Source organism: Nematolebias whitei, chromosome 4 (assembly GCF_014905685.2).
Source record: "Nematolebias whitei isolate Nwh7 chromosome 4, NemWhi1, whole genome shotgun sequence".
NCBI classification, from domain to species: domain Eukaryota; kingdom Metazoa; phylum Chordata; class Actinopteri; order Cyprinodontiformes; family Rivulidae; genus Nematolebias; species Nematolebias whitei.
In genome coordinates, this window is record NC_056501.1 from 8,360,242 (window position 1) to 8,376,635 (window position 16,394).

Sequence of the window (16,394 nt, forward strand, 5' to 3'; positions counted from 1 at the left end):
GTATAGATGGGTGGAGACAAGTATAGATGGGTGGAGACAAGTATAGACGGGTGGAGACAAGTATAGACGGGTGGAGACAAGTATAGATGGGTGGAGACAAAGCCCTTTTTACTTAGTTTTTATGATTTTCTGCAGCTGACAGAGAAAAAGGAACGACACCTTCCTGCTGCGCGGCTGAACTTCAGAACTTTGGAGGACATCAGATCATTTAAGACCAGAACAAATCACTAAACGTTCGGTCTAAAACTCCAGATCCAGTCTGCGGTTTGAGGACTGTCCTCTCAGCGGTCAGTGAAAGTGCTGTCAGAACGAGGGCCGATGGCGGATCAGAACCGTGACAGCTCACTTGTGGAGTTCTGTTTCTGTTAAACCAACGCGCCGGGAGAACCTTTGTGCCTCACTGTCACTCAAAGCTCTCGCTGCTCAGGAAAACAAAGACGACGGCGCTCCGGCTTCATTCTTCTGTTCAGCCACAGTTTCCATGATGAGAAGTGATGCAGGGCGGGTAATGGAAGCGCGTTCTTCTCCACACACAGCGCAGCGCTCAGAGATGGAGGCAGATAATAGTTGGGTTGTTGATACGCCGCGCCGCCGAGATTTGTTCGACAAGCTCACGCTCTTTCTGTCGAGCTGTCATGAAAACCAGAATCCAAAGTTCAGATACAAAAACAAGAGGGCGTGTCAAAAAATGTCAGGAGAAAATATTCTGAGCAGAACACTAACCTGAAAAAACAAATCGGTCCATGAGCTTTTATGTTGAAGGGCTTATTTGTTGTATTTTATTGTGTAATCTCTACGAAGTGCCGTTTGTAAAGTTACACAGTCAAAAATTAACAGCAATATTTTGGTTTATTAGCATTACATAAGAAAAAAAAAGTTTTTGTTCAAAGTCATATTTTCACTATATTATTCATACTTTTATAAATGTCATAGTTCCAAACTAAATATTTAATTTACAAGCAATATTTAGTTTATAAACTAAATACTTAACTTGCAAGTTAAATATTTAGTTAGCAAGCTAAATATTTTGCATGCTAACTAAAATATTTAGCTTGAACATAAACATTTAGTTTGTAAACCAAATATTTAGTGCGGCGCTAAATATTTAGTTTACAAACTAAATGTTTATGTCCAAGCTAAATATTTAATTTACAAGCTGAATATTTAGTTCACAAACTAAATACTTAACTTGCAAGTTAAATATTTAGTTATCAATCTAAATATTTAGTTTACAAACTAAATACTTAATTTGCAAGTTAAATATTTAGTTATCAAGCCAAATATTTAGTTATCAAGCTAGATATTTAGCTTGATAACTAAGTATTTAGCTTGGACAAACATTTAGTTCGTAAACTAAATATTTAGCGCCACGCTAAATATTTAGTTTACGAACACACCTGTAAAGGTGTACGTACATCTAAAGGATGTTTCTCACGAAGCTTGAGGACAATAAGGTGTGGGGTTTTAAAGACATTTCAACTTTAATGCACACACAACGTTTTACACTTGTAGCATCTTATAGCGTGACACACTTAGCTTAGCGCTAAGCTAAGATGCTACAGATGTAGCGCTCCACTTCTCTCAACGCATCCTAACCATGAATACACCAGTATGAGTCTAAGCCCCCCGGTCAACAACTGCCAGCACTAAGCTCGCTAAGCTGGCGAGCGAGCAACACAGAGATGTCTCCACCTCCTCCACCTGTGAGCATTCTCTACCGAGGCAGGAGACACAGAGGAGAAACACTGCAGGCTGCTGGAGAGTTGTAGGTAACCAGGAAAACCTGGAGTGGACTTTTATTGGTTTGAGTATTCTCATATTAATGAAATTCAATGGATTTGTTCATGAAGGAATAGAAACAGCACCAAGTGAATTAATGTTTCATGATAAATGTGGGATTGGGGGGGGGGTGTCCAAATGAACATTGTTTAAATGTGGAGGGGCACGTCCCCTTCACATATAATGGCTGCAATGCCTACAGTCATTCTTTTCCTCTGGACATGGCAAACGAGTTAGCAGAGAACATCGGATGAGCTGTTCTAAGGGCTTTTATTTTGATAGTCCACTTACGCTTTTCGGCAAGGAATTTGCATATTAGTTAAATATTTAGGTTTGAGCTAAAAATTTAACTTGCAAGTTAAATATTTAGGTCTGAGCTACATATTTAGTTAGCAAATTAAATATTTATTGTGGAAATTAAATGTTTAGTTTGGAAAATAAATATTTAGGTCAGAGCTAAATATTTAGTTAGCAAATTTAATATTTTGTTTTGGAATTAAATGTTTAGCTTAGAAATCAAATGTTTAGATTGGAAATTAAATGTTTAATTGTGAAAATAAATATTTAGCTTGAAAGTTACATTTTTAATTTACACCTAAAATATTTAGTTCACTAACTAAATATTTAAATTAAACATTTATAAATTGAACATTTAGCTTGGATATAAATTTAGTTTGTAAACTAAATATTTAGCTTGTAAATTAAATATTTTGTTTGGAACTATGACATTTATAAATGTATGAATAAGATAATGAATATATGACTTTGGAAAAAAAAAACTATTTTTTTTTCTTATGAAAGTGTAAATAAACCAAAATATTGCTGTTAATTTTTTACTGTAACTTTACGGCACCCCATAAATCTCAAGTCTTCAGCATTTGTTCCTCTGAAGAGGCAGCCATGTTGCTGTAAAAACTCAGGTTGTGTGCAGGTGAGAGCTTTCCAGGACTCCCAGGATGAATGGATCTGTCCTTCCTGCTCTGTGGCGCCTCGTGGGATTACTAACAGTTTATTAAAGGTGTTACTAAAACAGCTAACGGTTCAGGGCTGCTAATGCAGTCAGTGTTACAGTCAAACTGAAAGCTGGAACAAACAGAAAGCAAAAAAGAGAGAGCAAATTCTCACCGCTCGATCGGTTTGTGGCACCGTGGCGCGTGGCATCAAGAGGCAGCTGCCACTGGAAAACATTCTGCCACTTTGTTTCTGACCCTGTTTATTCTTTACCCTGTTTAAGTTTATAAAACTCACCTAATTAGAATTCACACAGTCTGACTTTCTTCATGAGTGAAAAAAGAATGAAGCATGAGATTGACAAATGGATCGGTGCAGCTTCCGCAGTACTGTGGACTCTGTGCCGGTCCACTGCGGTGAAGAGGGAGCTGAGCTGCAAAAAGAAGCTCTCTGAGTGATCTATGTTACCCTCACCTGTGGTCGAGAAAGAACACGATCTCAGACTCCAGCGGTTGAAACAAGTTTCCTCTGCGGGGTAGCTGGACTCTCCCTTAGAGATCGGGTGAGAAGTTATCCAGGAGAGACTCTGAGTTGAGCCGCTGCTCCTCCACATCGTGAGGAGCCAGCTGAGGTGGTTCATGCATCTGGTGTAATGGGCCCTGGATGCCTCCCTAGGGTTTCTGGGCATGTCCAACTGAGAAGAGACCCAAGTCTCATGGCTGGCCTGGTGGAAAGAGATGTCTGGACCTCCCTGCTTAAGCTGCTGCCCCCAAGACCTGAGTCCAGTACAAGAGAAAGATGGTGTATGGAAGGATGGACAAATGGACACACTCCATCTCCATCTTCCACTGATTTACCGTGACCAGGTTGTGGAAGCAACAGGTCTTGGAGTAAAAATGAGACCTCCCTCTCTCCAGTGACACTCTCTTCCTGTGAGACCCCAAGGTTTTCCCAGACCAGAAAGGATATGTAATCCCTCCAGTAAGTTCTTGGTCTGTCGTCTCTTCCCAGCGAGACGTGCCTGTAAAACCAAAAGGAGGCATCTGTATAAACGAGAGGCCTGGACCGCCTCAACGGACTCCTTTCGATGCAAAGGAGCAGGCTTGTTTCAGGATTTTGATCATGACACCTTTTTTAATTTCACCTGCCAACCAGAGACTGGCGCCCCTTGACACCTGAGCAGGTACATCCAGTTCATAATCTGACAAAAGGCTCAACTTAAACTGACAGTGGAGCTTTTCGTTTGATTCTTTTAGCACCAGCAACTTTGAAAACGTGCATATAGAAGGAGAAATGCCCGGCTGTCAACAATATCAGCTGCACATCTGGCTGCTTCAAGTTTGAGTCTCCAACAGCTGCAGTTCAACGAGACACTAATGATGTGACCATAACGACTGAACTCAGTCACCAGAATATTACAACTTGTTTTACATGCTTACCCGCCAATTTAATCACAGGTTCTTTCAAATCAAAGGAATAAAAATGATAAATGTTTATGAATCAGTCATTCTGAGTTCTCCCTGTGGTTGGATCTTTCATTTTCCCCCACACATGCGCAGCACTCATCAGACGCTGCTTGTTGTAGAAGCGCGTGCACGGCGACATGCACACATTTCTGATTTCAACTAGTCCCCTTAATGCAGACCCTGCACGCAGACAGCAGCTCGTGCAGCCTCTCTGAGCTGCTCCATCCTCCTGTAGGTTGGTGGGTGACGGCACTGCGGAGGACCCGGCCTCTTCCTCCTCTTCCTCCTCCTCCTCACCAGCCAGGCGACATGGCGCTGGAAGAGGAGCGGAGATCCGCCTTCACCTGGATGAAGGCGGAAGACACGGACCAGGTGTGGCCGGAGGAGACCCGAGCGAACCCAGAACCCCTGGTTCCTGCAGCTCCTCCTGCAGCCTGCAGGTTCCTGTCCGCTGCAGTTCACACCCTCTCCCCTCCTCCTCTCCCTCACCTCCCCCTGCAAGCCTTCGAGCTGCAGCCCCAGAACCGAACCGAGCCACCCCGCAGTCAGCCCGGTTCCGTCCGGGATTTTACTGACCTGGTGCTGAGCCTGGAGAGGTGAGGTGGCGGACGCGGATCCGGTGAGTCTGGAGCCGAACCTCCGCTGCTGCCCGTCCTCTACCCGCCTCTTTCTCTCCTCCTCCTCCTCCTCCTCCTCCTCCTCCTCCTGCGGACCGGATTACCTCACAGCCTCCTCCCTCTGCTCCTCCAAGGCTGGAGAGAGAGTCGGAACCACGTGGGTTAAATAGCCTAACATGGGTCTCGGTCAGAACCAGGCGAGCTGAAAGTTAAAATTTGATCTAAAAACATAAAAATAATTGTAATCTGGTGAGGATGAGAAGAAATAAACAAAAAATAAATAAATACAACCCCAGCCCTGAAAACTGGTGTAAAACGTAAACAACAAAAAACAGAATGAGATGATTTACAAATTAAACTTGTAATTCGTTCACATGGGTCTTGGAGTCTGTGGTAACTGGACACAAGAATGCAGACTGGCGTTAAAATGTTAATTTAATAAAACTACAAAGTAAAAAGTCAGGAAATCTGCGAACCAAAACATCTTCTAAGGTTCATGAAGCTCAGCCAGAGATGGACTGAGAGAATGAGCCCATCAAGACTGGACGTGATTCAAACTGGTGGCTTGGACGGTCAAAATCAACATTTTGCAATGCATTGTGGTCTAGATATATTCACACCTACTTCCGGTTCTTTACAGTCTAATCAAATTTTATTTTGTCGTTTGTGTTTATCCGTTGCTATCATTGACTCTGGCCTCCTTGTCCAAAATAATTATTAGAGATTATTATTTTTGATGTGTTTGGTGTGGATCCACATTTAGAGTCCAAACAGCGTTCATGTCTTTCAGCTACTCTGCGATCATTCTGACACCTGGCAACATTACGCACAGCGTAAAATACCAATAAAACTCTTTTTAAAATTATTATAATTTAGCAGATGTAAAGCACCAAAACACCAGAGCTGCTGACTGTGAATACCCGAAGTGTAATGAAGCGGGTGAGTTTACACATGCTTGTTAAAAGGTGGATGTAACAGGGAACAGGTGAAGGTGGGCGTGGTCAAATAAAGGAGCAGAAACAGACTGTGGAAAAGTACTGGGAGAATGAAGCGGTGAATCAGAGGAACCGACGTAAAAGCAAAGAAGTCAAAGCTGATGAATCCGGTTCACGCTGTGGACTCGGATCAACCTGAATCGATCACTAAACTGATTCAATTCACCTGAGTTGGTCACACTACACCTGCATCATGGGCTCAGAACCACTTCCTGTCAGGATCTGGGCTTTATTTTGTTAGTTTGTTTATTTTGTGTTTAGTGATTTTTGTGTTCGTTTGTGTTACCTGTGTTTTCATTTCATCAGTTCTTTACATTTCCTTCCTGAAATAGCTCCTTGGTCTGTTTCTGGCCACGCCCACTCACACCTGCACCCAACGGTTTCCCATATTTTCATCCATAAAGGTCCTCTGCCGGCATTTATTTCACAGTTGAGCTTTAAAAAAATTCTCATGCCGAGTCCGGTTCTCCTCGTGTGTCAACTGGAGTTTGTAAGTTTTGTTCTGTTTTTATAATAATAAGCCTTTTATTGTCTCAGCGTTTTTAAAAAAACTGTCTCTCTGATGGTATAGGGGTGCATTAGGGCCTCTGGCATGGACAGCTTAAGAAAAAATTGTATTATTTCGACTGCATATAAAAAATTGGTTTGAGATATACAAAGCATCATTCTGTTTTGTGTTTAATCTTTACACAATGAACCAACAGTTTTTGGAACCGGGGTCGTCAAAGTAACTTGAATGTACAGAAAATTTTACAATATTTAAATTTAATGTTTTTATGTCTCGATTTGTTCATGACTTGTCTCCAGGTTGGTTTTTCACCTGAAACTCATAAAGTCGTCCCAGACTTTTTGGCTCCTGTCAGAAACTGATTTATTTGCAGATTTTCATTTTAAGAAATTAAATATTTTGAATTTGAACGGGAACAGGGCGAGGTCCTGCAACTCACGTGAGGAAATTTGGATCCACCACAAACATTATGAGACATTTTTTAGACTCCCTCATGGAGGTTGTTAGTTTGTCCACAAGTACAAGTTTTGAGGATGACTCTCAGCTACTTTAGCTCAGTTCGTTTCATCTGGTTGACTCCACTGATTTATGGCTTCAAGATGTTCTGACAGTTTCATTCAGATAAATGCAATCCAAAAGGAGCAGGAGCTTCATTTCCAGCTGCACAGAGTTTAATGCAAACACCAGAACCAGAACCAGAACCTGAAGTCCAGTCTGAGCAGCTGCTCCATTCAGAAATAAAAACATGTAAACTTTCTGCGGTGCGTTCAGGTGTCAGCAGTTTTCAGAGGGGCTGCTGGCGTGAAGCCTGCAAGGACACTTATTGTTAAAAGGTCATTATGAGCCTCATTTATCACTGAGCACACACGTGCATATGTGCGAGCGCACGCACGTGCACATACACGCAAACACAGTGCAAACAGAAAGGACAGGTGCTGTGAGCCGCAGGTCACGCTAAACACACGCCAGACTCTAAACAAACATTTACAGAAGAGAACTCTTTAGAGTCTCCTGGTTTACTGGGAACAATCCTTTTAACTGGATGTTACTGGAGTTCTGGTTGTGACCCAGTTTAGAATTAAGCTGCAACTTCTTCGGGTCATTGGAGCAGGTTTGACTGTTGACCTCCTGAACCAAAGTCCAAGAAAAGGTAAAAGAAAATGCCAACAAAAACTATTATTTTGTGACAATGTGTGTTGCTGAGTCAGCATTTACACAGTTGTCTTTTTTTCATTTATTACTTGTACTTTTTTTTTTTTTACAGATTAATTACCAGTACATCCGCGTGCTTTGTTTTATTTTAGCTGTTCGTGCATCAAAACATTCAGCTCATGCATGGGATGGCTGCTCTTTTGTAAAAACTTTTCAGAATATTTGACTCTAACAACAAAAGTTTCCTCCAAATACAAAGTACATTACGATCTCTTCATTTAAACATTGTTCCTTTTTAAATTTAATTTATCTACTGGCTCGGTGTTTGTCTTTTGCTCCTTTTAGCTACTTTTTAGCTAACCTTAGTCATCGCTTTGTTCATTTTTGCCTTTAGCCAAGTTTTTTGCAATTTTAGCTTTTTGCTATGTTTTGATGATTTGGGGTTTTAGCCACATTTTTACCAATGTGAGCTTTGAGCTTGTTTTAGCTGTTAGCTATCATTTTGCTCATTTTATCTTGCATTCTGCTCATTTCAGTTTGTATTCTGTTTGTTTTATCTTGTGTTTAACTCATTTAGGCTTTTCTTCTGCTAGCTTTAGCTGATTTTGCTTCTTGTGTTTTTCTCATTTCATCCTGTGTTCTGATATTTGGAAGGTTTCACAAAACTACGGACTGAAATGTTTCTAAAATGGCAACAACAACAACAACAACAACAAAATCAGACGTCTTAAAGGGAGAAAAACGCCACTTTACAAAAAAATGGGCAAAAAAATTATGTTAATTTAGAAAAACTGAATTGTGGCGTTTTGTCAAATCTAAAGCCCCTCAAGAAACTTAAATTTGAACAAATATTTTATTTTTATTTCTTCAGGCTTACATAGCTAAATAAAGATTGAGTAGTGATGAACAAATATAACATGTCACATCTTTTGTCAGGTTTGTACGGAACAAATATTGTCTTAAAGTTAAAGAAATCTTCACTTCTGATCCGTCCTCTTCCTCCCTCCTCCTCAGTTCTCCTCTCAGCTTCCTTTATCTCCTCTCTGCCCTCTTCTGTTCTCACTAAAGTAAAATGAGCCGAAATCAAGCTACAGATGTAATCTCACTTCACAAGCTTCGCAGCAGATTCGATCATTTACATTTCACCATCCCGTCCAGTCAAACTTCTGCACACTGCTGAAGCTGAAGGGAGGAAAAACCAACCCCTAAGACAACTGGAGAAACTGCATTTCCTGTGAAAATGCAGTGTGAATGCTGTGAAAGAAGTTGCTGAAAAACAGCTAAAATTAGCTTTAAAAACTGAATTGTAGCTGAAATGAAAGTACAAGCCTTAATTAGCAGAATAAAGCTAACAAAACACATCTTTGCTGAATTAGATAGCACAAAAATTAGGAAATTATCTAAAAAAAAAAGCTGAAATTAGCAACAACAACAAAAAAGGCTGAAAAAGGTAACTGAAAAGGCAGAAAGAAGTTTAAATTACCAGAAGGATGCAACTGAGCTTTAGCTGAGCTAAAACAAATATGTGGAATTAGCTGAAAAGGCAAAAATTAGCATAAAACAGCTAAATAGTAATTGAAATTGCAGAAAGGGCTGAAACTTGCAGAAAAAAGCTGAAAATAGCATAACAAGCTGAAATTGCCATAAAGAAGTTTGAAACTAGCAAAAACTACGATTAAAACTTGAATTAATCTAAAAACAGCTTAAATTAGCTAAAAAGGTAGCTGAAAAAGTAAAACAAGCTGAAATTAGTAAAAGAAAGCAAAAATAACATGTTTGCCCAATTAGGCTGAAAGAAGCAAAAATGAGCACAAAAAACAGAAATTATCTGAAAAAAGATGAAATTAGCAACAACAACAAAAAAAAATCCGAAAAGCATCTAATAAAATCAGAAAGAGCTGAAATTACAGAAGGATATGGCAAGAGTACAATTTTGCTGAATTAGGCTGAAAAAGTTGAAATGAGTGCAAAAAATGTGTATTTAGCTGAAAAATCTAAAATTAGCATAAAACTGATTAAAAAAAAACAGTAGTAGCAGAAAAAGCTGAATGTTGCAGAAATAAGCTGAAAGGAGCATAACAAGCTGAAATTAGCAGAAATAAGTTAAAAGAAGTGCAAAAATGTTTTAGTTAGCAGAAAGATTCTGAAAGGAGCACAAAACAGCTGAAAAAACAGCTGAAATTAGCTGAAAGTAGCTGAAAAACAGTTTCAGTTTGCAACAGAAAGCTGAAAGAAGAGGAATCAGAACAAAATATGAAAGGAGCAGTAAAAGGTTGTAAACAGAGCTAAAGATTTGAAGGAGGTAAAATGAGCTCAATTCATTTTCTATGAGAAAATATGGCAGAAAAGGCTAAACATTTCAAAAAGCTAAAGTTGTACCAATACCAAACATCATAGCAGGATTGTCCTGAAAGAGCTGAATGTTTTGATTTATAATGTGTTGAAATAGATTGAAAACTGCAGAACAGAGTCAGACATTCTTTATTGTCGTTCCACCACATGTGGTACATGTGGTGGAACGAAACTGTGTACACAGGGTCCCAGTTACATCCAACAATAAAATGAAAAAGAAAAACAATGATAACATCCAAGATATGAACTAAGAAAAACATCAACTAAAAATGCACTAATAGCATAAAAACATTACGTCCAACAGCAACACGAACATGAGCATGAGTCTGTGTGAGCAAATGAGCTCGCATGAACACATCAGCATGAAACAGACCAGCAGCAACATGAAACAGATCAGCAGCAACATGAAACAGATCAGCAGCAACATGAAACAGATCAGCTGCAACATGATGTGATTTTTCACAATGATTGTCCCAGTTAGTGATTCATGAGTCTAACAGCCTCAGGGTAGAAGCTGTTCCTCAGTCTAGTGGTTCTACTCTTAATGCTCCTCAACCTCCATCCTGAAGGGAGCGGGGCAAAAAGTGTGTGTGCTCGGTGAGTGGGGTCCTTCGTGATGCAGGTGGCCCTCTTCCTGCTTCTGGAGGTGTAGATGTCTGTGATGGACAAGAATGAGAAAGATGCTGAAAGTGTACAAAAGAAAAATGGATCACAATTGAGTGAATGCTTCACAAACATTCACACAATGATGAAAGACCTTCAGCAGGGAGACTGAGGACAATCTGCTCTGAAGACCTGTTATCAGCTTAACTTTCCCTCGCTGGTGCAGGTCCAATATCCAGTTTTGTTTTGTTTTTTGTTGCTTTCTTCCTCCTCTGTCTTTGCTGCGCTGCAGCTCTGATTTCTCCATTAGTCACTGAGAACAGTTCAGTTCATCTTCGGCCAACGAGCCTTCGCCTCCGCCTCTGAAACTGATCCATCACTGCTGTTCGTCGCCTCGACAGTTAGAACCAGATCGGAGGAGAAAACATGAGATTAATAGCAGCAGCAAGAAGAGAACGTAGAAGAAGGTGGTCGTTAAAAACATGTTTTTTATGACGGGAAACACGACAAAAAGACAGAACACTGATGTCAAGGACGACTTTAAGACTGAATCACTTTATTTTGGGATTCCTGGATGTGGAAAGAGATTGACTGAAATCAGCTGAGTGTTAAAGATTGGCTAAGTCCTCTGTTATTCCAGGGGTGTTGCAGATGTTTGAGGTGCCAGAGTCAATTGTAAGGTATTTTGGTCCCTGTAGAAGCAAAGCAAAACCTGTATCCATATCATTAGAACAAAGTCGAGCTCTTTCCTGGTGCAGGTTCGACTCTTCTTGTGTCTGATCTTTGTGGTCCTCGTAGACAGGATTTTAAGTTGCGGTCATGGGTCCCAGCTTTGTTTTTGTTTTTTTGCAGACTATCTACTCTTGTTGGCGTCTTCATGTCTTTAAACCTTTAAAATGCCCAGGAGCAGTTCACAGCCCAGAGTGAAGGGGTGTGGTTCTCATCCGGAAAAAGGCAGAACGCTCCCCTCATGTTGGAACTGAGGCTGTGCTTTAAACCAAAGAGGTCAAGTGTCTTGGATTCACGACTGACGGTAGGATGGAGCTGGAGACGAATCAACAGATCAGGCCTGGTCAGCAGCAAGGACGTTGTTTCTTCAGTAAAGAATTTTCCTCACTCGTTCTCGTGCAAGGCGTATGCTTTTTCCTCCTCCTCCTGCTCTCCTGTTTGCCTGACTTTTTTTTTTTTTTTTTACTCCTTGTCGGTGTATCGGAGCTCGTGAATTACACATCTTCTGAAACTAAAACTACTGTCATGGATCTGGTCAGCTGGACTTTCAACGCAATCGATAAAATCTTCTAAACAAAGCGACAGGGTCCTGGAGAGCCCTCATGCTGAGACGCACACAGCAGGCTACGTCGGGGATCTGTGGGGAGTTTGGCAGCTGATGTGTTTTTCTGTTTTGTCTCAGGAGGACGCCGAAGATGTTTATGTAATTCAAACCATGATAGCAGTTTCTGCTTTTTGGCATTGGTTGATTCCTCTTATCGGCAATTGAAGAAGACAGCAGCAGCCGTTTCGGCCATGGCAAAACTGCAGAGTCTGTGTGAAGGTTTGGTTCATGCTTCGAGCACTCAAAATCAGCTGATTTACGAGCTAAACCATAAGATGGAAGCGGTTTGCGAGAAACGCAGGCCATCTGCGATTTCTAGGACTCGCCAGCATGTTGGGGACAACCTTGGAGGAGGCTCACAAGCATGGACCAGTGGAATTTCCACAAATCTGGCCATTTTGGGATTGAAAGTACCAGCAGGACTTGAGACTGACAAGAAAAAAAAAACCAGTCTGCCTGAAAAAACCCAACAGTTGTGGCTTATCTGACTCTGACTCCCCTGATGGCCTTGAAGCAGGTCAACTTGTGAAATTTCTCCTGGGATATGTGTAGACTAAGGAAAAGCAATGTCTATTGCGACCCCGCTCCTGCTCCCACACCCACTCCGAGAACTTCTGTGAAAACTTATCAGAGCTGCACCGGCTGACACCAACATCTTATCAGGACTATGGACTATCTGGAAGTGCTTCATGGACAAATCTTATCATCTTGACGTCAAATGCATATGTAATGCATTTATAAATGTGCTTCCTTGCAGAGTTTTTTGATGTCTTAAATCATGTCCTGATAAGGACAAGGTGTGAAGAGATCTTTTTTGTAATACCACTATCCATTCTCATGGCCTTTTCCCCTTTTCTATCTAAAAAGTATTCTGAAAAAGGATAAGGGGCTGCGCTCTCAAGGAGCAGCAGCAACGTGCACCCCGCCCATCTTTCAGACGACTGTACGAACATAATCTCACTGTATTTCAGTACAATGATAATAAAGCTGATTCTGAACAAGCTGACCCAAATGGCAACTATCTGGATTTACTGTTCATCTGCTTTTCAACCCTCACCTGTGGTCACGAGGTATTAATTGTGACCTAAAGATCCTCTCCTCTGTGAATCTCCACCTCAGAGTGGTGGATCCTAGGATTCTGTAGGCTCTCCTGAGGCAGAGTGTCCTCAGTGACAATACAGACGAAGATCGATTCAGAACAAAGACAACAAGGAACTCAAAGTTCTTTGCTTAGCTATGGGTTAATGGGGCCTCACCCTGGAGCCAGGCCTGGGGGAGGGCCTTCATGTGGACCCACCACCTGCAGGAGGAGCCACAGGAGTCTGCTGCATGGGCGGCATGGTCCTTGGTGCTCTGACCCAGCCTACGGAAGCAGGTGTATTTAAACTTTGTAAAATGTATACATTTTCAGAGTATAGTATATAGACAAAATAAAGCAATTTTTTTTTTTGCTTTTCTGTTAGCAAAATATCCCACAATCCACTTGATGAATTTTACTCAAACTCTCAGGAAGAAATCATTAGATGTACATCTAGTGCGGACTGTTTTTAGAGTCAGTCTGATTCAACATGGCCGCCACAGTCGGCTGATGTTAGAGAGCTCCAATTAACACAACTCAGTTGGATTTACCGATACCGAGCTAAAAGTTGGTGTGGTGATAGCTGAGAGTTTGAGCAGAAAACGACTGTGAGATTTTATTTTTAAAGTTTGTGTAAAATGTCCAAATATCTGTCATCTCTCCGCCTACAATGATCTCAGTCTATAAACTTAAATGCAATCTGCTCTGAGTCATTAGGCAGAGAGGCTGTGGTTAGTAACAGCTCAAAGATAAATGCAGACATCAGGGATAACAAGCTGCTGTTTAGATTAACTCTGACCCGTTCTCCACGTTTATTAAAAACCACTGGGCTTGTGCAGAAAGACTGACTTCAGTCAGAATCCACGTTTTATTAGCTTCAACAGTGTAAACACATTTTTATTTATACGGAATTGAACTGTTTCTACTGAATGTGTCATTTGCATGCTAACCTCCGTACTTTTTGACACAAATACTCCAAGTTTTGTTTAAGTTTTCCATGTTGCCATTAAATGTACTCTGGAAAAGCTAATAAATACAGAAAAATATAATTTGTAGCTTTATTGCAGCAGCAGAAATGAATAAAAGCTGTGCTTTAATTTAGTTTATCCGTGTTTCCTTGTTTTTATTCAAGCTAGAAACATTTTAAAACACCAAGACATCTAACAATAAATGGGTTTCAAACTAACGGAGTTGAGGAAAATACATGGGAAAAGCTCATTGTATTAATCTGGAGGCAGCTGTCAACACTTTACTGATTCTCCAAAAAATCCTGACGTCTGCACTTTTGAAGCACCAATCTGAGTCCGGCTGCTGAATCCCTCGAGATCCAAACCACAAATTAAAAAACCTGAACATTTCTCACTGTTAAATCCCCAAACTGCAGTTTGTTTCTCCACAGAAGCTTTGCTGAGCTCACACGCTGCATCTTTTACAGATTATTCACAACGTTTTGGGTTTTATTTACTTTTATTTACATTTTAACTGCCTGTCGATTCTCCTTTGCTGAACAAAGATCTTTATATTGTCATCTAAATTATAATAATTATTTAGATTAGGATTGTGCCTAATACCGTCTGAGTTTAAAAGTCTGATATTTATTGTTAAACAATTCTGTTTTCTATATTTTCAGTATTCTGCTATCTTTAGATCAAACTGTCACTTGGTTTTCTAATTATCTATCAGATCGGAGGCAATGTGTTCAACATAATGGTGTACCACAAGGCTCAGTCTAAGGACCCACTCTTTTCACAATCTACAAAACTAATGTAGGTCAGATCATTCCTAATGCATCCTTACATTTCTATGCCGACGACACAGTTGTTTATTGTCGAGCTAAATCAGTTGCTAAGGTTTTCCAGATCTCACTGTTTGCATTTGACATCATCCAGTCAGATTTGTTCCGTCTCAAGCTGGTGCTAAATGCTGATAAAACCAAAGGGATGTTGTTTTCAAACAGGAAGTCAGTACCAGCAGTGCTTCCTTCTATCTTATCAAATGGTGTTCCTATTGAGTTTGTTGATTCTTACAAATACTAGGGAGTCTTGGTGGATGCACATCTCTCTTTTAAGCATCATGTTGAAAACTTGATAAAGAAATTGAAATTAAAACTGGGTTCTTTAACTCCGAATGCTGGGAAATACCGTGTAATTGTGACTATCTTCCCGGCCATTGACTATGGTGACATTATTTATATGGACACTCGTGCCAGCACCTTGCAGATGTTGGATGCTGTCTATCGTGGTGCACTAAGAGTCATAACTGTCTATAACTACCGTACCCATCGCTGCACCCTGTACTCATTGTCAACTGGTCATCATTAACTTCATGCAGACTCTCTCACTGGTATATTTTAATTTTTAAGTCACTCCTTGGTCTGCTGCTTCATGTACCGTATCTCCTACTACATGTCACATCATCAGTGCAGTTACAGCGTGAGCTCTCAAGACATGATTACCTGCAGCGTCCCTTCAGTGTGGACCGAACTTGGTAAAAGAGCCTCCTCCTACTCCGCTCCTGTAACCTGGAACATCTTACAAAAAGATCTGAAGCTGTCAACAGTGACTTCTCTAAGGGATTTTAAACAATTGATACGTTTAATGCAAAAATCAATGCATATATGTATCTGTTTTTAGTATTTTACCTTGATTTCATAACGTAGCTTGTTTTTATTTTGTTTTATGTCACTTCTTGTATTTAGTTTTCATTTTACGTGTATTTTATGGCAGCTTATTGTGTGTACGTCATCTACGTTTTTTTTTTTAACAGGTCTCTCTTGAAAACGGGTCCTCGTCACCCAATAAAACTAACCAGTATAAATAAAAGTTGAATTAAAAAATATTAAAATTTTATTCCATATTTCAGACAATTGTGTAATGAATCAACAGAAATTGTTTTTTCAGTTGTACGCCTGTGGGTTTTTTTTGTTTCGCTCCTTTTTTTTTGTTTTTGTTTGTATTTTTGTACTCACAGTCCCCATCACTATAAGAACAAAAAAAATAAACATTTAAAAATATAAGTACAACAAATTTTCTCTAAAATATAGTTGGGGTTATTTTTGCAGTAAATTCTTCTGAACTCCGTTTATTTTCTATAAATTCTAGAGCCGGGTTTTGACACCTGGACAGGAGCTCTTCTCTGACAGAAAACATTCGAGGCTGCTGTCGGTCACGATGTTGGACGTGTGCAACAAATGAATGTGCACGGCCTAAATTGCAGATTTGCGTTCGGCGCACACAACAGAGCGGCGTGATTTGAACAAACTGGCAGCACAAAACGCTGATCACTTGAAACACAAACAATGAAACTGCCATGAAAAATATGCTTATTTAAATATTTTTGCAATTTAAGAAGTTAACTATTGACAGCCCCGTGGGCGCCATGAAAATCCAAAATATCAGAAATGACAAAAAAATAAACATTAATTTCTGCTCAACAACACTCAGCATCTTGATCTTAAACTGGTAGTGCTCCGACCCAAAAGGCACCGCCATCAAAGATGTTTTTCACTGATCTACTGTAGGACTATGAGGTTCTAGAGTCCCCTTTAAGGGCTTTCTGGT

The 16,394-nt window shown here is 40.3% G+C and overlaps 1 protein-coding gene across 1 annotated transcript in view; it reads right to left on the reverse strand.

Moving 5' to 3' along the window:
- The window catches only part of LOC119408804 (complexin-2), a 33,584-nt gene extending 28,700 nt beyond the window's left edge, over positions 1-4,884 (reverse strand). Inside the window, exon 1 of the mRNA XM_037675650.1 lies at positions 4,773-4,884. The gene's annotated coding sequence lies outside the window, so the exon portion shown is untranslated. The remainder of the gene's footprint in view (positions 1-4,772) is intronic.
- Between the last annotated feature and the right edge of the window lie 11,510 nt (positions 4,885-16,394).